Source organism: Heteronotia binoei, chromosome 2, assembly GCF_032191835.1.
Source record: "Heteronotia binoei isolate CCM8104 ecotype False Entrance Well chromosome 2, APGP_CSIRO_Hbin_v1, whole genome shotgun sequence".
NCBI lineage: Eukaryota > Metazoa > Chordata > Lepidosauria > Squamata > Gekkonidae > Heteronotia > Heteronotia binoei.
The window spans coordinates 84,568,065-84,590,580 of record NC_083224.1 but is presented as its reverse complement, the minus strand read 5'-3'; the positions used below and the strand labels follow the sequence as shown (position 1 = coordinate 84,590,580).

Here is a 22,516-nt window from a genome sequence, read left to right as displayed (position 1 = left end):
ATCCGTTCTGCCTGGCCATTGGTAGCTGAATGGAATGGGGCGGACCTTATGTGGTGGATCAGGTACCTCTGCAAGAACTCCTGGAAATCTCGGGAGGTGAAGGCGGTTCCGTTATCCGAGACAATGGTGTCTGGGATCCCGTGTGTGCTCAGGACCCTGCGTAATGCCCGAATTGCTGCTGCCGTGGACGTCGAAGCCACCAGGATGACTTCCAGCCACTTAGTGTATGCATCCACCAATATGAAGAAGATCTGTCCCTGAAAGGGGCCTGCGAAATCTATGTGTAGCCTGGCCCATGGCTTTCTGTGTGTTTCCCAGTGCTGGACGGGGGCGCTGGATGGTTCAGGTCGGGACTCCTGACAGGCCGTGCACCTCTGGACCCAACCCTCTATTTCTTCATCCATCCCTGGCCACCATACGTAGCTTCGTGCTAGGGCCTTCATCCAGACAATCCCCGGATGCGTTTCATTCAGGGCCCCAGCACTTGTCTCCGCAGCGGGGGGGGGGAACCACCACCCTGCTCCCCCATAACAGACACCCCTTGTGGGCGGCTAGTTCTTCCTTTCTCGTGGAGTATGCCTTGAACTCCTCCCCCAGCTTTCCCTCTGGCCAGCCCCTCACCACCCAGTCGAGGACCCGTGCGAGAGTTTTGTCTCGCTCCATGGCTTTTGCTACCTCTGCTGCGTGTAGGGGCTGCTCTGGCAGCATTTCTATTAGCATCACATGGTTGGCTGGGGCCGGATCGGGGTCTATGGAGGGGAGCGGTAGGCAACTGAGGGCGTCTGCGTGACCCATGGCCTTGCCCAGCCGGTGGACCAGGGCATAGGTGTAAGAATTGAGGAATTGGTTCCACTGCAAAATGCGTTGTAATAGAATCTGTGGCATTTGGCGATCCGGGGCCAGGAGGCCCAGGAGCGGCTTGTGGTCCGTGGCTATTGTGAACCGCCTCCCATACAGGTAGTCGTGGAATTTGCGCACCCCTGCAACAATAGCTAGGGCCTCTTTGTCTATTTGCGCGTAGTTCCACTCCGCTGGAGTTAGGGTCCTCGAGTAGTAGGCTACCGGGACCACCCTCCCATCCGGGAGTTGGTGACCCAGGACGGCGCCCACCCCGTATGGCGACGCTTCACATGTAGGATCACCGGCAGGCCCTCATCAAAATGGTGGAGCACATCGTTCGATACGAGCAGGTCCTTTACTGCCTGGAATGCCGCTGCCTGCTTCTGTCCCCAGACCCAGGGGGCATTCTTATCCAAGAGTCTGTGGAGGGGTTCTGCAATGGCGGCCTTGTGGGGCAAGAACGAATGGTAAAAATTTAATAATCCCAAGAAACTTTGGAGATCCGCCTTGCTTTTCGGGGTTGGGGCTTCCACAATAGCTGTGGTTTTGTTGGGCATCGGGTGGATTCCTGCTGCATCCACCACAAACCCCAAAAGCTCTACCCTGGGCACCCCCAGGGAACACTTTTCCCGCTTTACTTTCAGGCCGGCTTCTTGGAAACGGCGGAGCACTTCACGCAGCCGGTTGCAGAATTCCTCCGTGTCCGGGGCAGCGATCAAAACGTCATCGAAAAACGGCTGAACCCCGGGGATCCCTTTGAGGAGAGAATCCATCAGACTTTGGAAAAACCCCAGGGCCACTCTTACCCCAAACTGTAACCTCCGCACCTTAAACGCCCCCCTGTGGGTGACTATGGTTTGTGCCTCTGCCATGGCGGCGTCCACGGGCAGCTGTTGGTATGCCTGGGCCAAGTCCAGTTTCCCAAAAATCTTGGACCCCGTCAGCGCAGCCAAAACGTGGCTGATGACCGGGACCGGGTAGGGGTTATCCTGAAGTGCCTTGTTAATAGTGCACTTATAATCCTCGCATATGTGCACGTCCCCGTTCGACTTAACCGGGGTCACAATCGGGGTCTCCCATTCAGCATGGGAAATGGGTTTAAGCACCCTCTGGGCCATGAGGCGGTTTAGCCCTCCTCAATCTTCGGCTTCAGTGCGAATGGAACCCACCTGGCCTTACTGGCTGCACTTGGGGGTCGAGGGGTAAGGATATGGGGGCCCCCTTATAACACCCCAGGGCCCCATCAAACACCTCTGGGAACTCTTTACACACGTCGTCGAATCCCCACGTACCCAGTTGCTGCACCCCCACAATTTTTATCCCCAGCAGCTGGAACCAGGCTAGCCCCAAGAGTGTGGTGAGCTGCCGTTTGACCACCAGTATGTCGAGGTTGCCCCTGAACCCCTTGTACTCCACCCCCACCGTTGCCCAGGACTTGCACAGGGTTCTTTTGGAAGTCCCGGAGCACGAAACCGGCCGGGCGCAGTCTGGGCTGGCCCCGCGAGCACAGCTTCCTCAAGGATTCCTCCGATATTATGGAGATGGAGAAACCCGAGTCCAGTTCCATCAGACAGGGCTTGCCCTCTATCTTGACTGAGACCTTAACCTTATGGAGGGTCTCGTCAGGCAAGTTCATTACCTGTACACTGGTAGATGCTGTCGCGTAGTCCCCGGTCGATTCCTGGTTTGTCGCCTGGTGGTGGCGGGTGACTTTGGACCGACAGGCCCTTGCGATGTGGCCCATCTTGCCGCAGCCCCTGCAGACCACGTGGCGGTAGGGGCAGTCCCTTCGCTCATGTTGGTCCCCACAGCTGACACACCTGGTCGAGGCTGGTCTCTCCATCACCCGGGGTCGCTGGGTCACTCGTGGGCCTGTCCCTGGTTGGCGGCACAGCTGGAGTGCCTCTTCCTCCTCCGGTCCATAGGGATCCATCTCTCCCTGGTGGACGGTGTCGGTTCTTGTTTTGGGAAAGGTCCTCGTGGACCGCTCGAACACCACTGCCTCTTTGAAAGCGCTCTGGAGGGTGAGCTCTTCTCTCACGAACAGCTTCTGCTGCAGCCTCTCGTCCCTCAGGCCCCAGACGAAATGGTCTGCCAGGGTCTCTTCCAGCTGTGCAAAACTGCATTTGCCCGCGATTTGGCGGAGGGCTGCCAGGTAGTCGCCAGGTAGTCGGCAGCCGTCTCTCCTGCCTCTTGGTCCCGCTTGTGGAAGAGGAACCGGCGGGCCACGCGTGAGGGCTGTGGCAGGAAGTGACCGGTGAGGAGCCAGACGATCTCTTCATAGGACTTCTCCGTGATCCTCGCGGGGGCCGAGAGACCCTTGGCGATCTCAAATGTGGCCACCCCGCAGACGCTCAGGAGGACGTCCCGCTTCATGCAGTCTTCAGTTATGCGGTTTGCCCGCAGGTAGCACTCGACCCGCTCCGTATAGGTCTCCCACCCCTCCGGGATAGCGGGGTTGAATTCTTCCAGATGGCCCATGGTCCCGCTCTGGGTAGCCATGGTGGCTGTGGCGGCGGCCGTGATCGTTCAACGGGTTGCCTTGGTTGTCTCCGTCAGACCTGCTAAGCCCGTCTACTTCGTCAGCGGGCTAGGATCCCATCCTCGTTGCCACTGTAATGTACTGAGAACCGAGACAGGTTGAAGGCAACATACTTTAATGGAAGCACATTACAAGAAAGAGAGCACGCGGGCTGGGCCCCGCATATATACATTACCCGGACGGCCCCCCTCGTTCAACCAGGCCAATCCTGGTCGGACAAACTTCCCACCACAGATGTTGAGGGGCGGGGCATCTGGCGAGCCACATCCGGGAACCCGAGGGTCGCCTTCAGTAGCCATCACCATGCGGCCAGGCCGCTTATGTTCAATACATAACAGACATAGTTGAGTCTTTTGGTGACCAAAGAATAAAAGCATTGATAAAAGACAATAGGGAGATAGCAGAAAAGATAAATGAATTCTTTGCATGGAAGGTGTGGGGCATTTTTCCAGTCACAGCAAATATTTTCAGGAAGCAAGTCTGAAGAACTGAACCAAATTGAAAAGATGAAGGTTTTTATTTTATTTTTATTTTATTTTTTGCCATTTTCTGAGCATGGAGCAGGGATCACAGTGTGGCAGGGAGTTGAACTAAATGACCCTGGAGAACCCTTCCAACTCTATGATTCTATAAAGTTCTAGACATACTGGGGAAAATAAAAACCAACAAGTCCTAGGGAACTCAGAGGCGAGATTGTTGATCTACTGTCCCATATATGTAACCTATCATTAAAATGAGCCATTGTACCAAAAGATTGGAGAGTAGCAAATGTTATACCTATTTTTTTTAAGAGTCCAGAAAGGAACCAGGAAATTACAGGGCACTTAGTCTAACATCTGTCCCAGGCAAATTAGCAGAAATTGTAATCAAAGGTAGAATTATTAGACAAAAAGAGGGGGGAAAGCTTGCTGAGAGAAAATCAGCATGGCTTCTGCAAAGGGAATTCATGCTTCACCAACCTTTTGAAGTTCTTTCAGAAAGGGAACAAGTATGTAAATAATAGTGACCTAGTAGAAATTATATACTTGGGCTTTCAAATGCCTTTTGACAAGGTACCTCACCAAAAACTCCTAAGTAAGCTTATCAATCATGTGATAAGAGGACAAGTCCTCTTATATCTTAAAAAAACTGATTAAACAACAGGCAGCAAAGACAAGGAATAAACAGACAGTCATCACAATGGAATGAAGTAAGCTATGGGGTTCTCACAAGAACTAGTATTGTGGGCAGTGCTATTTAACTTGTTCATATATGATTTGGAACTGGGGGTGAGCTGTGTAGTGGGCAATTAATCAGGATGGTGAAAACCAAGGATGACTGTGAGGAGCTCCAGGAGGAGCTCCACAAGGGGACAAGAAATGTGGCAGATGAAGTTCAGTGTAGGTAAGCGTAAGGTGATACACATTTGGAACAAAAAATTTCAGTTTTAATTATATGCTAATGGATCTGAGCTTGCTGGGATTATTAGGAAAGAGACAGAGAATAAAACAGCAAATATACATCCTGTAGCTGGGGTTTAAAGTGTGGTGGGACACATAGCCAAGATTTTTGTTTGGTGGGGCCAGGGGGTCACCTGGTTTGGCACCCAGGGCTCAGGAACACACCTGCAGGCAGTTTGAGAACTAAGGATGTGATCCCTTAGAAAGGCTCTGACCGATTTTGCACTCACTCTTAAGTCGCTCTCACATCCATCTTCTCAGCGTAGCATGCTCCCTATTTCTCACTATTTGTGCTGGGGCTGAAGCAAACATAGCGGTTTTCGCACAGCAAACAGAAACTGCTAAAAACCATTTTTTGTTTGCTGCATGAAAACCGCAATGTTTGCTGCAGCCCCAAGGCAAATAGTGGGAAATCAAGAGGACGCCGCACTGAGAAGACGGACATGAGAGTGGCGTAAGGTGAGTGCGAAATCGGCCTCTGTGTTTGCTGTGGAAAGTGTGGGGTGCATACCCATGCCACAGCCACTATTTTCAGGAAGGGAGTCTGAAGAACTGAGCAAAATTTGATGTAGTGGTGTACACGACACCAGTTTGGTGTAGTGGTTAAGAGCAGTGGACTCTAATCTGGTGTATGTGAAGAAGTGGGGTTTGATTCCCCACTTCTCCACATGCTGGTGTGATCTTGGGTCAGTCACAGTTCTCTCAGAACTCTCTCAGCCCCACCTACCTCACAGGGTGTCTGTTGTGGGGAGAGGAAGGGAAGGAGATTGTAAGCTGCTCTGAGACTCCAAGTGAAGGGTAAGGGTATAAATTCAACTCTTCTTTGACTCTGATTTTTAAAAGGGATCCTGATGGGAACAAGGAAATTATAGTCCAGTCAGCCTAACATTTATTCCAGGCAAATTAGTAGAAACTGCAATCAAAGACAGAAAGGCACACAGAAGAACAAAGTTTGCTGAGGGAAAACCAGCATCACTTCTGCAAAGGGAAGTCCTGCCTCACCAAACTTTTGGAGTGTTTTGAGAAAGTGAGCAAGCATGTAGACAATGGTGACTCAGTAGATATACCTGGACTTTGAAAAGGACTTTTGACAAAGAACCTCACCAAAGACTCCTGAGTAAATTTAGCAGTCATGAGAATCCAGCCCTGCCCCGGCCGCACCGCAAAAGCGGCTGTGCGCCACGGCGCCATCTTTTGCAGCCCCGGATGGATATGAGGCTCACTTAGGGCTTCCCGGGCATCCGGGTGCTTTTGGGTGGGGCCGAGCCTTGAGGCTATATTGTGTGCAACAAAAAAGTAGGGGATTAACGGTTAAATCTATCTGTGGTCAGTTGACTGCTTTAGCCTTTATTAGTAAGGCTCAGGGGTACCAGCGTCAGTGGACAATTTTAGGGTCAAGAAGATGCTCGAGGGCTGGTCTAGGGAACGCGGGGTGCAGGCCGACGCCAGGCAACCTATTTTCCCTTCTATACTTAGTGGGCTTGGCAGTATTTGGCCGGATGTGTGTAGTTCAAATTATGAAGTGGCGCTGTTTCATGCAGCAGCACTTACCACGTTTTTTGGTGCCTTAAGGGTAAGTGACCTGGTTAGGCTCTCAAGGAGTGACCAGTCTGATGGCGCATTATGGCATGGCGACGTAACATTTAAGGGCGATTGCGTGCTATTGCGAGTCCAGAGATCTAAAACTGACCATAGGCAGAAGGGCACCACAGTTGAACTTGGTCCTTGCACTGAGGCTGGTTTATGCCCGGTGCAAGTGTTACAGCAGTATGTTGCTGTCCGTGGGAATGCCCATGGTCCGTTTTTCTGCCATATGGGGGCCCCCCCTCGCCAAGTAGTGGATTTATATCGGGCGGATGGTGTTCATCTGTCCGATGCAGGGAACCGGGCCTTTTTTAATGACTTACAGCAAGGCCTGTGGGCAGCTCTGGGCCACCCAGTGGGTGCAAGTGCCTAAGCAGAGGCTTGGCATTTGCGGTGGCAGAAGGAGCAATGGGTTTATTCCTTGCCGGTGAGCATCCAGGCCTCTGCACCTGTTTAGTGCAGTCAATCCACATGAATGGCAGATGGGTTTTACAGCTCAATGTCGTATAATGCAGAACGTATTCACTCCTCCCCTTATTAGCCTCCTTCTGGTAATCGGGGCTCAGGGGTAAGGGGAGGTAATTTGTGGCCTGCCGGCACGGCACTAGCCACAGTGGTATGGCTCGCACTGGGGGCGGGGTGGCTCACCCATTTATGGACTTGGTGGGGTCGGTGGAAGACCCCAGGGCTTGTCCAATTGTAGTTTATCTTGCCATGTTGAGTTTGAAGTTAATAAAGTGGCCCGTTTCCCAATTAATTATGTGTCAGCCTCTTTATTCCAATTGGGGGTGCAAAAGAGGTTTTCTCTTATGAGTTCTCTTATGAGTTAAAAACTTGTTAAATTACAGGAAACAAAAAGTAGAAATCAATTGATGGTTCTCACAATGGAGGGAAGTAAGCAGTGGGGTTTGACAAGGATCAATATTGGGGCCAGTAGTATTTAATTTATTCATAACTGATCTGGAACTAGGGGGTGAGTATTGTAGTGGCCAAATTTGCAGATAACACAATATTATTCAGGATGGTGAAAACCAAGGCTGACTGTGAAGAGCTCCAAGAGAACCTCCACAAACTGGGTGAGTGGGCAACAATGTGGCAAATTAAGTTCAGTGCTGATAAGTGTAAGGTGATGTAAGTTGGGACAAAAAAAATTCCTACTTCAAATAAAAGTAATGGTGTCTGAATTTGCTGAGACTGAGAGGGGGAAAAGGTCTTCTCAGTGAAAGTGTCAAGCCATTGTGCTGCAGCAGTGAAAAAGGCAAGCTCTGTGTTAGGGTTTATTAGGAAAGGGATTGAGAATAAAATGGCCAGTATTGTGATGCCATTGTATAGATCTATGGTGTGGCCACATTTAGAATACTGCAGGGGTGTCAAACTCAAGGGCCAGAAGTGACATAAATGAGACCTGGTTGGCAAAGCCATGTCAGACCAGGCCATGGCAGTTCACGCCATGTGTGTATTTATTTAAGATCAGGTAGCAGAGATATAAACTTTGTAAAGGACAAAGACCAACACAATTATATATATTAACATTTTAAGCATGTTTTAAGTGTGTGTGCATAAACTTAAAACATGCTTAAAATGTTAGCACTCATTGGTCTTAAAGGTGCTTTCTTTGTATTTCTCCCATGGGATCCAGGGAACTGGGCAAAGGAAGCTGTGGCTCTTTCCTTCTTTCCCCAGGGTACCGGGGGAAGCCTCAGCCAATAGAAGGAAGAGAGGTTTGGCTCAGTAGTTCTGCTGTGCAATTGAGAGAGCCTGGAAAAACAAGCTCTGCCTTCCCCCCTTCCTCCCCAAGGGAGGAGCCTCAGCCAATGCAGAAAACAGAGGTTTTGCTGTGTAGCTCCTGTGCAATTGAGCAAGCCTTGCAAAGCAAACTGTTATGCAGAAGGAAGCAGATGACATCCAGTTGCTTGGGCAGCCTAATAGGAGCCATCCAGGGGTCTGATTCAGCCCCCAAACCACATGTTTCACACCCCTGGTGTAGAGTGCATCTCAAAAAGGACATTGCAGAACTGGTACAGAGGAAGGCAACCAAGATGTTCAGAGGGTTGGAGCACCTTAACTATGAGGAAAGGCTGAAGAGTCTGGGACTTTTTCAGTTTAGAAAAGAGATTACTAAGGGAGGCATAATAGAGTTTATAAAATTATGCATGAGGTGGAGAGAGTTGATAAAGAGAAATAGTTGGCCTGATACAATCCCTGATATAGTTGGCCTGATACAATCCCTTCTGGATTTAAAATGCTCAACCAGATGGCAACATCTGCATTCTATTCGCCAGTCATTGGCCCCTTGTTCTGGCCCACCTTCAAAGCAGAGTTTCAGACACCAAGGAAAGTCTTGTCTTTATGGATGTCAGCACTTTCACCAGCATCCTGTTCACAGATGGCTGAACTCCCCTACTGCAAATGCAAGGCAGCTGGGCAGTGTGAACCTTCCCTTCTGCCACTTGATCAGGTAACAATAAGCAGATCTTTGACCCAGGGTTTTGAATCAAAACATGTGCATTTCTGCACCCAGCACTCTTTCAGGATCAGCAGACCTCAGGGGAGTTGTTTTTGAGTGACAATTCCACAACCCCCCCGCCCCCCCCAAAAAAAACCCTTCTGTTTCTTGGAAGCCATGAAAATAGTCCCTAACTAGGCTCCCATATTAGCAGGGAAACCAGAGAGGTTGACAACCCTATTCACCATCCCACTTTCCCTCATATAAACTGTGTTAGCAGAAAAAGTGTTGCTGTTGGAGAGCATCCCATGATTGACACAACAGTAAATGTACTGAAGTCAGTGGGGCTATTCTCACATAATTGCATGATGCTTATACTCCCCACCACCACCACGTATTCCACAGAAGAGAAGTATTAGGGAGGTAGAGAGTAGCTGCAGTACTTGACAGAGGGATTGTGGAGCTGTCAAAAAAGGAGTCAGAGCTTATGCGCATGAGTGAAAGACAACCCTCCCAAAAAGGATGCCACAACAAACTGACCCCCCCCCAAAAAAAGGATGCCACAACTACAGGCAAGCATGCAGGGTAGGACATCTGATCAAAACTTCCTGTTATAAAATAAAATGGTATAATTAGAGGTGCAGCCACATTGCACTGAGTCTGTAGTGTGACTGCAGCCTTAGACGGCCAACCTGTGCAAAGATGACTGTAGCGTATTGCGATAGCATAAGGCGGCAACCATTTCATTATAACGCAATACAGCAACCATTTCGTTATGACGCAATAGCGTTAGTCCGCGTAGCCGGACAGCGGAGGCGACTGGGGACACCCAGGCGACTCTGCGGGAAGCGCTGAGCCCGCCAATCACCAGCAGCGGCGGGAAGTTCAACAGGCCAGGATTGGGCTGGCCTGTCGGGGAAGAAGTTCCAGGAATGTATATAAGCGGGACCCGGCCTGCGTGCTCTCTCTCTTGTAACGTGTCTCCATTAAAGCATGTTGCCCTACCAACGTCTCCCGTCTCAGTACGTTACAATGACCACAGGTGTAATTTAAGCAACTGAGGGTGTCATTGATGATGCTCAGCATCACAACCTTCCCCTCTCCAACCCATCTGGCCATTCCAGTCAATGATGGGCTCTCTTGGGAAAGGCCGCCATCCCTGGATGCTTCCAGGTGCTTACCAAATAGCTCTACCATAGCTCTAACAACCTGTATTATTCCTGCCCTCCCTAGACCAGTCAAAGACCAGGCCAATCTCATCCCAACTGACCCATCCCACACCGATAAAAATGTGGGGCTGGCCAAACAAAGGCTGTCATCCAGGCCAATTAGAAGAGAATCCTAAAAATTATTTATTTATTTTAGATTTCTATCCCGCCCTCCCCCCCCCCCAAAGAAAATTCTTCTTTAACCACATCTGGTGATCATTTAATCTCACATTATTCAAAATGCGGTGGATGAGTCAGTTTGCAGCAAATGCCTGTTCTGAAGAGGCAAAGCTGGCATAATCCCTCCCCCGCCCCTGCAAAAAAGCCCCACGAAGATTAACAGACACAGCTCTAAAACAGAGTGGGCACAATGGCTACCACATGTTGAAAAAAAGGAAAATATTTTACCTGAATAAGATCCCAAGCAAGTTTTTTTCCCTCCCTTAAAACCCATTTTAAAACCCAGCACCATTTTCTGGACATAAAATAATATCCCATACACACACACCCCAGAGCTTGTCCCACTTACTTCTAATGCACCTTGAGTTGAAATTTTCCTTCAAAAATGAATGGGCTGCAGGATCTACCCAGGGAGGGAAAACACTAATCTTGCAAGGACAAGAAAAGTTATCAGAGCACATTGCACTTTTGTAGGATATAATTTCAGCCTGCTAGAAGCAAAAAAAATTATAGATCTACTAACAAAGACAAATATATGCTACAATGAGATTTATTTTTTTTCCACAAACTTGTTCCTTGCTGACTAGACAGAGCACTGGCATCTCTTTCTTGCATGGAACCTTGCTGAGCCGGCACCCAGAAGATGCTCAAGAGTATCTAATTACACTTCTTTGAAACTGGACCTGTGTCATGGAGCTGACATTAGTAGATAATCTGAAAGTCACATTGCTTAAGATGATGCCTGTGCAGGTCACATATGTCAAGGTCCCTTAAATAAAGTCCATAGAGCTGAAAAAGTATCTAAGTCTGAGAAAGATACTGTGGCTAAAGAAGATAAAGAGTCTCAAATGGATCTACTTGTTGAAATCAGTCATTTCAGTCACAACTTCTGGTCCTCCTTGCTCTTGTTCAAAATCACTAATGAACTGGAATGGTGACCTTTGACTGGCTGCTGGTTCTGTTCCCTCTCCTGTTGATAACCCAGATATCCTTCTGGGCTCAACCTGTCCACTCCACTCCATGAACACCATTATGTTAAAAAAGAACAGCTTTGTAATGAAATGGCCTGGATCCAAAGAACTCTCACAAATACAAAGTAAGCTATATAGAGTTGCTAAGTCCCTTCTGGCAACTGGCAGGGTATGGTGGGGGACTTACCTGGAAAAAAAGAAAGGTCCAGGCCATGTTACCAGCATCACACATGAAGTGATGCCATCATGCCAGTGATTTTTCAGGTGATTCTCTGGTACTTGGGCAAAACTCTGTGGTGAAAACCTGCTTCTACCATTGAGTTTTGCCCAAATACCAGAGCGTTTCCTAGAAGTTGCTGGTGAGATGCCATCAATTCCTGTGCAATGCCAGTGATGCAGTCTGGGCTTTCCTCTTTCTACTGGTAAGTCCCCCACTGGCCAGCTCAAATCAACAGAAGGCTGCCTTTGTACCAATACTCAAGTTATAATACCACTTGGGTATGCCACATGCCTGAATTCTCCACCATACAAACAAAAATATCTGTACACAGAAAACAAAGGGAAAGGTTACAGCTTTCCATCTGATATCTACTTTCCTACATGTAAGAAATTTTATCATGTGATCCTCAGTCCCACATAAAGAAACTCTTTGGATCCCAGCCAATGTCAACTTCCAAGACCATACCACAAGCAGAGAAGAGCTACATCAGAAAAAAATGCCCTCAAAGCAAATAACTCCAAAAAAGTAATCCAAGTTAAAATGCACACTGTGGGGCAAGGAAGGAAATTTCTAGAATTTCTCTTCCCCTGACCACCATATGTTTCCTATACGTTGCATAAAACCAATAGGAAGGGCTATAAGTACAGGAATATAATTGTGCAATTTCAGCATTTATTAATTTAAAAACAATATAAAGTTAATGAAGAGGGGAAGATGCCAAAAGTTATTTCAGATTGGTGTGGGCTGAAACAGTAAAAGAATGCTGAGGCAGACTGAGAAAGCAAGAGAGAGATGAGAGTGGCCTTTTCAGAGTGAACCATATATTTAAGGGCTCAGCCTCAATACCTCAGCAGTACTTCTGTAAAAGTCAGGCCATTTTTTAACTCTTCTGCAGCTTCACTTCCCTCTGAAGTCTATGACACTGTGAAAAAATACACAATTACGGGCAAGTCCATCCAGCCAGTGGAGCTGTATTGACTTGAATACAACTATTGAGTCACATCAGCATCTGTGGTTTAAAGGAAGGCACTATAAAATGGTTTGGCTTCACCTTTTGCACCCATCCTCTACTATGACACTTTCCACATCAGTTACTTTAGTCATCATTAGCCCTTTGAATCACTACACCCATAAACAGGAAAATAATTTGTGTCGCCTCTACTCATAGAAGAGTGCCATCAATCAAGCATTCACCAGGTTCCCCTTGCAGCATCTTTAATCCTAGTGTTTATGCACTAGCTTGAAAACTCTCTAGTGAGTTATTCAGGTGTCAGGTGGAGTTGCAGTATGACTTTGACATGTTAATGGTATTATCTGGGAGTCACAATGAGGTACGAAATATTATGCCAGTGTCTAACTTAACAGTGTCACTTTTCAGACTGCAAACCGCACACCACAACTCTTCCAAAGCATCTCCTGTATTCCAACTACAGCCACAAGACAAACAAAAGACTGCCTTTGTACCAGTCTTCTTTAAACTAAATACTCAGCTACCATGAGGGCATTTTTCACAGCTATTGTGAAGTCATATAAATCACACCGCATTCCAGCTAATCAAAATCCAAGCAGAATTACCTCTGTTCTTTGGCTGATTTGGATTGCTGTAAAGAGATCAGATTGCTAAAAATAATGAAAATTACAGTCTACACAAGGCTTTATTAATAAACTGCTATCCTAATGTATTGCTGTCTGATTTCCACAGTTGCACAAGGCAAGAGAAGGGTGAAGGAGAATGAGAAGAGCTTCAGCAAATAATACAACGGGGCATCTCTAACCAAAAGAGTTAGTAGATTTTCCCATTACTGAGGATTATCTAGGGCATTTCTATGTACAGTGTTTCACTTTCCACCAGTGATTGCACTGAAGCCTTTCTTTACACTATAAATATAAATAGCTTCTCTTTACTTGTCATTCCATTGTCTGTTCTGGAACCAGTGGCATGCCTTTTTCTTGAACTCTATGAAGGAATGATGATTGTCAGTGGCTTCACCCACATCCCCTCTGCATCTGCAGTAGCACTGGACTTGTAAGGAAGGCAAACATGTCACTTGATCTCTCTAGAATGCAGACTTGGAAGTTGGAGGCAATGGGAAACATACATAGCAGGCGAGAGAGGCAAACATTTTGCTAATACTTTTTTCTGAATGCAGATGGGCTACAGCAGATTGAGGAGGATAAAAGCAAATTATTTTTCCTCTTATAAGAGGCAGCAGCTTTCATTATGAGAAATCAAGTATCTGAGATTTCTCTGAGAGATCACAAAAGATCAAATACCTGAAATTTCTTGCTACCATTAATTTTGTCTATAAGCGGCTATGATTTGCATAAGGGCTGTCATGGTTGTATGAGAACACAATATACTCTTTTCTTATATAAAATCGACCAGTTGGGTTGATCCTTGTTTATGCACTAGTTCTTTCTGAAATTCCTCTCTCAGGATCAGGAGAGCCTTACAAGAAAAATATGCTACAGAAGAGGACATGGGGGCAACATCACGGAATCAGTTTAAATCACCTGTTTCTTCTTCCTCCACTAAAGCAAACTATGAGCAGATGATGGAGAAAGAGGTGATTTTATTTTATTTCTTTGTTACTACAGCCTTCCCCATCCTGTGGCACATTTTGCTTGTGAGGTTCTCCTGATCCTCGGAGAGGAGCTTCAGGGCAGGCTGCTTGGGATAAAGTAGAAAAAGATCAGCTCTGTCAACTTCTTCCATGAATATTTCCATGGATCCAACACATTGGTTTGGTTCAGAAACACTGCAAGCACAACAAAGTGAGAATGGGTATTTTTGCCTCCACCCTCAAGCCACTAGCCCCTTCAAATTCCATTTCTCCAAGTCAGTGCATTTTCATAAACACTGGGGGGTGGGGGGTGAGATGGGGATCTGCAGTTTAGGTGGAATCAACAAAAATTGCTTCTTTCCTCCACCAATGGGAGTGCCATTCTGCTGTAATAAGTGCTGTTACACTGGCAGAAGGACACCTTTGAATCCAATCCATTGTGACCATCTCCCTTGCCTAACAGTAAGCAGAAGACATCATTTTGTTGCCTGACAGATAAAGAGGGAGGAAGCGCTCAATAAATGATTGGGTCATCTATTTATTTAAGCATTTATAAGCCTTTACTGAAAAAAGGCACTCAAAGCCATGTTCAAGCAAAATAAAAAACATGCTCATAATTCCTTAACTCATCAATAAAAGTGTGGTGTGTACCTTGCTCTCAAATACTGTTGCAATGTTAGACAGCTCAGTAACACAGAGACACTCATCTGTGCCAGGTGGAAGCCCATCCTTTCAGCAAAAATTGTAGAACTCACAAACACAATGACCCTATAATACCTTGTATAACTTAAACAGATGTCATTAAGAGTATTTTGGGTGGCCAGGGCAGACAAATGTTCAAGTACCAGTAAAACATTCTGATAGGATGCTTTGGTTTGCATATGTTTTGGGGGAAATAGTTTTAAGGATTTCATATGGATTATGACAACTCATTTGCTGCTTCAGGAGTGTTACACAGTTAACCCCAAATAAAAAAAAATTCAGCCTCTCATAATGGTAGAGTGCCATTCTCTACATAAATAGGGGTGAAAATCCTGCATCATGAAAATCCATATGAAATGGGAAGAAATCTTTGATTATTTCAAAGTGGAGTAAATGAAGGCATAAAGTTGGTGGATCACACAATTCACACTGGAGGCTGCACTCACACATGCAAAATCTCCCATCTAGATATTGCCTCGGTATAGTAAATTACATGCATCCCATGTGACCATTCATGTGTTCACTGAATGAACACGTTAGTTTCATTGTCTCTACCTGCTGAAGAAACCTGTCTCAAATGGAGCCTTCTGGCTGTGTACCCACGGCAAAATATATAGAGGTGAAATGGCATGCATATATAAAAAGGTTAATGAGGCCCTCAGACCATTATCGCCTTCATCCCATGCTCTCCCTCCAAATAAAGCAGGGAATAGATTCCAGACATCTTATGTTTCTGTCTACAGCCTAAACCAAACAGCTGCCATCTCTCTTTGTATTACTTTTTCAACCCAAGAAACAGAACCTGCCAATAAAGTGATTAAAATCCATTAATCCTAACCTCTTGATTTCCCAGGCTGCTAGCTCAAATGGGCAAAGCTACCACCTTGCTTCTGTTGCTGTGGCCATTGTGAATTGTGCCAGTGCCCCCCCCCTCCTTTAAATTAGACCGTTTTTTTCAACCTGCATTAATCCTTTGGAAAGCAAGGGCAATCTTATCACAGCATAATATTCCAATTAGCTTACACTGGGTTTTTCCCTTCACTTGAGAGGTTATTACAGGAGACTTCGTAATAAAAAATCCACAATGAAAGCAAAGTGTTTTAAGTACAGCAAAACAAAACTAAAGTGGAGTTTATTTTCTAAACTGTCTTGTGAAAAACAAAGCTAATGTATTCAGTTGCTGCATGTTTGTTTATTCAAAAAATATAACCTTAGTTCTCTGGCTATGGATGGTGTGTTTTTAGTAGCAAGCCAACACACCAAATATTTAGAATTAAAATACCTAGCTGAATTAGTATGGTCAGTACTATAAACTCATATATAATCATGACCCAATTAAAAGCCAGTTAACCATTATCAGCACTGGATGTGGTCCAGTTAATGTCAGTTATCTCCCAATGCTCCTAATACTGTTCAGGGCCACAGGAGGGTGCTTGTTACTAATCATAAGGCTGGCAATTAATAATAATTAACTTCACAGTGAAGATTTTTTTAAAAGGAGCACTTTCATTACCTACAGCAGAGTCTGCACAACTGGAGTCAGATGGTTACCAAATACTTTGGCTCAGAACTCGGAAGGAAAGAATTACACTTCCCCAGTGGTGGTGTTGATCACAGTGTCACTATCTCTGTCTACTCTACACAAGGTTTCCTTCCAGCTTTCTAAATCAGATCAGTGTTATATCACATTGAAAATGAAAAGCCATGAGAACTGGGGAATCATGATAGACAGATCACAGGATTTCACAATGAGAGTGACAAGCAGAAAGGCAAGGCAAGTATCAGATTTGTACCAGCAGAGAACATGAGTTTATAAACAAACTCATCCAACACATTTCAGATGGGAGCGAAAGGAAGGAAGACAAGGAAAGTCAGCCTTTATTTTTGCTCTTGTCAAATGCAATGAAATCTTGAAATTAATTTTTGATAGCCTCTTTCTAACTAGGGCAACACAATACCCAAATGAAAGTGATGCCTACATTATACACAACTACCATACATGAACAGGTGCCCAGGATCTTTAAACAGAGAGCTTTTATTTCCCTTCTGTATGCCTATGAACCATGATATCAACATGCTGAACACATGGCACTCTTTCTTTTCCAGCCAGCCATTATTGGAAACTGTTGGCAAAATATTTTCAGTGGAGCAATTCCTGATGTCCCCAGAGTGGTTTCATACTGGGCTATGAAGCATAATGAATGTACATGCAAAGTAATTAATTTCAAAGAGATTACTTTCATGTTGCTACAAAATAATGATAGACAAAAAGGGACTGAATGATCGAAGCAGTCATAAGCATACTCAGGTGACCAGAAATATATTATACAGTTGGAAATGGGGGTAGGCAAGGAATAATGATTTAGAAATGGGTATTTATTCTTCAGTATTGTTCCCCTGAAATAAAGGTTTGAAAGAAAAATGCTTTAGCTACTCAGTAGAAAAGTAACAAGGCTTTGCATCTCTCTGGTGCTTAGTGGCAGTGGTTTGGGGCTTCTTCCATGTGAAACATACCAAGAATTAGTTCCTGGTTGCTTTCCAGTTCAACACTGACCAGATGCCAGCCAAATAATGCTATCAAGAAAGTGTCTGTAAATACTGTCAAGAGTTTGATGGGAGCTTTAAACTACTGGACTTATATTAAATATGACATATCTGATAGTGTTAATGTCCATTACTCATGTCAGGAATTGATTCATGCCTAAAACCAATTTTAGAACAAAAGGACTTATAAAAAGAAATTATTTCATATGAGGCTTTCCTATACTTTCCTCACATTTTGCTGAGAATGGTAATTCCCTACAGAATGCAAGTATGTGGGGACAAGATTTGTTATAGAATGGTCATGGAAATCTTTGAACATTATATCTTACTCCCTGAATCATTCAGTGATCAACAACATTGGTGAGAAAATGTGAAGAAATTATTTGATCACCTGAATGAGGGATCTGAAGGCAGAAAAAAGAGGAACTGAAGCTTCAACTTATCTGCAAAGGTATTTGGTATCCACAAGTCCTGGAACAACAGGGTACAGCTAATGCTGGAGAGTCACACAACCTTACTTTCGTTCAGTAGAACTCCAGGTCCACAACTATAATGCAGGTGTGACCATTCTATAGTTCCACACCATATCATCTGGGTAGCTTCCTTCTTGAAAACATAGGACTTGCTACATAAAGGAAAGCTTGAGCTTATCTGCTTTTGCTTGAAAACTGGTTGAATAGATCTGGGGCTTTATCTCTTAGAGAAAAAGATGGAAACTAACAACTAGCGTATATAGTCAAGATATCATATAGCCCCTTTTATTCATGGGTTGTGCTTAGGATAATCTATTATGACATGAAATCCTCTTTTTTTTCTTCAGTGCTACCATGTAAATCCTCTTCAACCCAGATCCAAAGGTGAATCAACAATAGCAATGACTCATACTTGAGTCTTTTAAGCGCTGAGATAATCAAATTGATAGTGGTGGTTTTCTGAGAGGAAGCGACTCCCTGCCAGGTCTGAAATGGGCATGACAAACTTATTACAGCAAAACAAATGAGTGTGGGAGCTTTAATTCAGAAGGGACTAGAAACTGTTGTTTTGGTTTTTATGTCCCATCAACTTTCCTTTTATGCAGAAATCCCAGATCTTTTTTATAGAAGCCCTGTTCAAACAAATATCCCAAAGGAAAACTATACAAGATTATGCTTGATTACCCTGCACTGGCAAAGCTGTAGTCTGGTGTTCTGAGGAGTGTTTCAAAAGCAGCATCACTTTTTTCAGCTAATTTAAAATGGAGAGGATGCTGGGGATATGGTCCAGCCTTCCTTTTATGCCCCGAATCTCAAAATGCCACCAAACTGAGATTCCCCCCCCACACACACTAATTCACACTCAATTTGCAACACACAGTTAGATTGACCCACTACAGGCAGCTGTTATTTACTGCCTGCAGTGAAAGCACAGACCTTTGACTTATGCTGCTGGTGAAGCCAGAGACAAGTAGAAGTTAGTCACTCCTCTCTTCCCATTGCCAACTACTATGGCCATCTCCCCCTAGGAAGGCAGTAGGGTTTCAGAAACCTCTGCTCAGAAATGCACACTTAACAATCAAACCCAAACAGTAGCTACCCTAAACAGCTCCAGGCTTGGGCTGTTATTGCCTGTAACTATTTGCTGTAAGATATTTTTTAAAAAATGTAGCCCCCGCGTGTTCTCTCTTCTGCAGAGGATATTAAAAATGCATCACCTCCTCAAAGAGATGGATTCATTCCTGAGCTAGATGGGCAGGAATTAAGCAAAATTATTCTGTAGTTCACCCTCAGAAACAAAATTTTAAAGGTTCATAGCCTAGGAACGTGTCAGAACATATCTTTGAGGCAACAAAACAGCAGAACTGTATTTTCAAACTCCAGAGGTAGCCTACAGCAGAGGAGGTGCAGAAAGGAAGCTGATCTAAGGGAAGATAAGCAGACTGCCAAGGGGGGATAGTCCACACTGCTGTCAGGTTTGCAGATGAAAACTATTAATGCAATTAGCTGAGAATAGAGAGGAACTGAAATAACCCACCAGGCATCTAAACCATCTTGAGTAAACATCTCATAGCCCTAGTTCATCCAAGCACTATCAGGATCTCTTTTAACGACCTCTTCCTTCCCCCACCGCGTTTCATTTGCTCTCTCAACAGCAAAGAGGAAACATCACTTTCAGCTGTGCTGCTTTCCTTTTCAAATATTCTATTTTGCTTAGAAGCCTTTCCTGCTGCAGCCTGAACTGATGCAGTCTTTCTCCTCAGCTCTACCAAACCACTCCAGTGTTTCAAACAAAATAACACCTAAATATTCCATAGTGGTGCTTTATAAAAATGAATGGAGAAAATGCCAGGCTGGCCACTCATATGGTCTAATGCTCAGCTTTTGCTGCAACTCTGCCTCTAACCTCCATGATATCTGAATCCTATTATATTGACCACTGTATAAAGGGGATGTTTTCCCACCTCTCCCCTCGCTGTTCAGCCCTGCAATCCCAATGATTCATTACCAGCCATTAGCAGAAACCTTGTGCTCATCCTTCATCGCGCATGCAATCCCCCGCCCCCCCCCCCCCGGCAGTGCCGGTATGTCTATTAGCATATTTTCAGACATCAAAGCCCTCAGCCCACGGCAAAGTTCATCACATGTGATGAGTTCTTCTGTCTATCGCTGCAATAGGTAATAAAGCCGGGACAATGGCAAGCAAGCTACAGACACAGCGGCATGCAGAACTACACGCCCCTTGTTAACTGCAATTTTAACAGTCTGGGTCCTCCCCCCACTCAGAGAAAGCATTTCTCTTCCTGTAAAACAGGACGACCACCTGCTTTTCAAGTGTGCACTTTTACTGGGAAACATATAAGGAGGAGGGAAAGGAAATCAACTCCCCATCAAGGCAAAGGGAGAAACCCCTCCAAACCCCATTCACCAGTATCAAGGCAAATTGGAAAACTCACCCTCAGAACCCAGGTGAAGTTGGGCGAAATCTTCCCATCCCAGCGTTTTAAAAATCCATGTCTCCCTGTTCCCCACAAGCCTCACTTTCCTGAGAATCTCAGCGTGAAGCTATTCCCAACACTTGTGGTGCTAAACTCCGTAGGGTTTGTTCTAAAAACAACTCTGTCTTGCTTTCTGCCTAATAGCAAATGGATCACAGTTGTACTAGTCTCTTCCTTCTCTCCGAAATCAGGATGGGTGTGGGTCTTGCATAGTTCTGAAGGCAGTTCGGAGTGGTGATCCTTTTTTTCACCTAAGCATAGCCAGAAGGCTTGCAGCCCTTCTTCTGTACCGTATTCAGCAAGCCCTTTCTGTGGCTACAGCATATTTCCTGCTTCTCTCTTCCACCTCCTGATAATTAATGAAGACTGTACAATCTAACCTGACTATCTGGGGCGTGGAGTCTCTCGTCGTTGCCGTCCCCCTCCCCCCGACAAACACACAGGCTTTTTTCGAAGTGCCTTAGCAAAGCAATGCTGGCCGCGAGCTGTCCGTTTGGAATGGTGCTGAAAGAGTCGTTCGTTCCAGAGGCAGTCACTAGGAAGCTCCAGAGGTGGGGGGGACAGAGAGTCTTTTATCGTTCTCGGATCTTGCTGAAGAAAAGCTGGATTCCAGAGTCAACGGAGCTGAAACAGGCTTCACTGTACACACCATCCAGCTGCCTTTTCAGTTTCAAAGAAATCCCCAAAATTAACACATTAAGCAACAGAAGTCCTGCTGGGAGAGACAGAGAACGTGTGGTGCTGGGCTAAGCGCAGTCCTCCCTTGTCAACTCACTGGTGATGGAAAAGCCCCTGAAAGATCCCCTCTTGTTCTTTCAGCATTTGGGAATATCAGCAGGAGGAGAATGGTCCTTACACAGAGAGAGATATACAGACGGGAGACAAGAGTGGGGAAATCTACGGTCACGCTAAACTAAATTCAGTCTGATAACATCTGCTGAACAGCATGCACAGAAGCTGGAAAGGAGGGTGGCTTGGAAGTTTTGCATAGGAGCTGCTGCGAAGCTCAAGGCTTTGATTCTGCCAGCCTTTTAAAGTAGTAGCACACCTTTGGTACTGTGGAAGTCGGAGCCAAAAAAAGATCCAAGAAACGCATGCCTTTCTATATAGGACTGCTTTTTCTTGCAGGCATACAGTGTAATGCAAAGCAAAATGCACCCATAATCCTTAAATACTGAAACTTACATGCAAACAATGAAATTAACACACACACACAGGAATGAAGAGAAACTGCTTCACATACTTTTGGAAATGGACTTTTTAATGCAAAGCTTATAGCTATGGTAGGAAGCAGTATGAATATTGAGATCAGGTATTACATAAGATTAGAGGAATGTATTTATAAGCACAGTATTATACGTGTGAGCACTGTGTTTTTTAATACACTGATGTAAAGATAATGAAACAATAAAGCATTCATTCAGTTATTATACTATCATTCATTCATTAACCATCTATAATTTAAATTTTTAGAAAGATATGACCAGTGTAAATAATCCTAAAATGGGATTCCTCTTGAATTCTCTCCAGGGCCCTACACTACTTAAAATAAACAGTATTGAAAAAAAAGAATTTTATCCCAATCATGCTTTTGTTTCATTATGGATAAAATAGGATTAAATAACATGGCTCTTCTGTGAATTTTGGGTTACAGGATACATAAAACAACCAATAATAAAAGTAACCATGTGCCTCCCCTACCTGTTCAGCATAGCTTATGCTTTTTAAACACACCTTGTGTTAACAAGCAAATTCACTGGCAGGCTCTAGTGGCTCTGAAGTAGACATCATGGTCTATCAATTCATTAAACTCATAAGAGGGGCCCCTCTAGTAATCATCATTGACACAATTAACAGCTCTGTTCCATCAAGGTAATGACTGATACATAAATTGGTCATGAAAACCCATCTGCCATGTGTTGTACATTGGTGTTGGCAGATATAGCATTGATCTAATTGAAACAACAGTTTCAGGTTTACAGAAAAATACCAGCAGCTACCTCTGTGTCCATTTGCATCCCAGGAGAGCTGAATATTTAACTTTTGACCATCCCATACCCACTATCGTAAAACCACTTTCAAGAAGAAGGATCGTCATCAATATACTACCTCCTATTGACTTAAATGGCGGAAGTTCCACTGATATTATGGAAATGGGTGGTGCCTACAAAAGAGTACATAAGCAAGATCAGTAAGTATTGCAATGATCTTGAAGGAGGGGAAGGGACCAGATTCTAATCCTTTGATGTTCCTTCACACAGTTCAACAGTACAAGATGCTGTTAACTTCTTCTCTTCCGAAACTA

General features: G+C 45.0%; 1 protein-coding gene across 2 annotated transcripts in view; it reads right to left on the bottom strand.

Annotated features, from left to right (window-relative positions):
* Positions 1-21,142, bottom strand: part of GRM4 (glutamate metabotropic receptor 4) — a 618,169-nt gene extending 597,027 nt beyond the window's left edge. For both annotated transcript variants that reach the window (XM_060231489.1, XM_060231490.1), the window contains exon 1: positions 20,170-21,142. The gene's annotated coding sequence lies outside the window, so the exon portion shown is untranslated. The remainder of the gene's footprint in view (positions 1-20,169) is intronic.
* Positions 21,143-22,516: the final 1,374 nt, after the last annotated feature.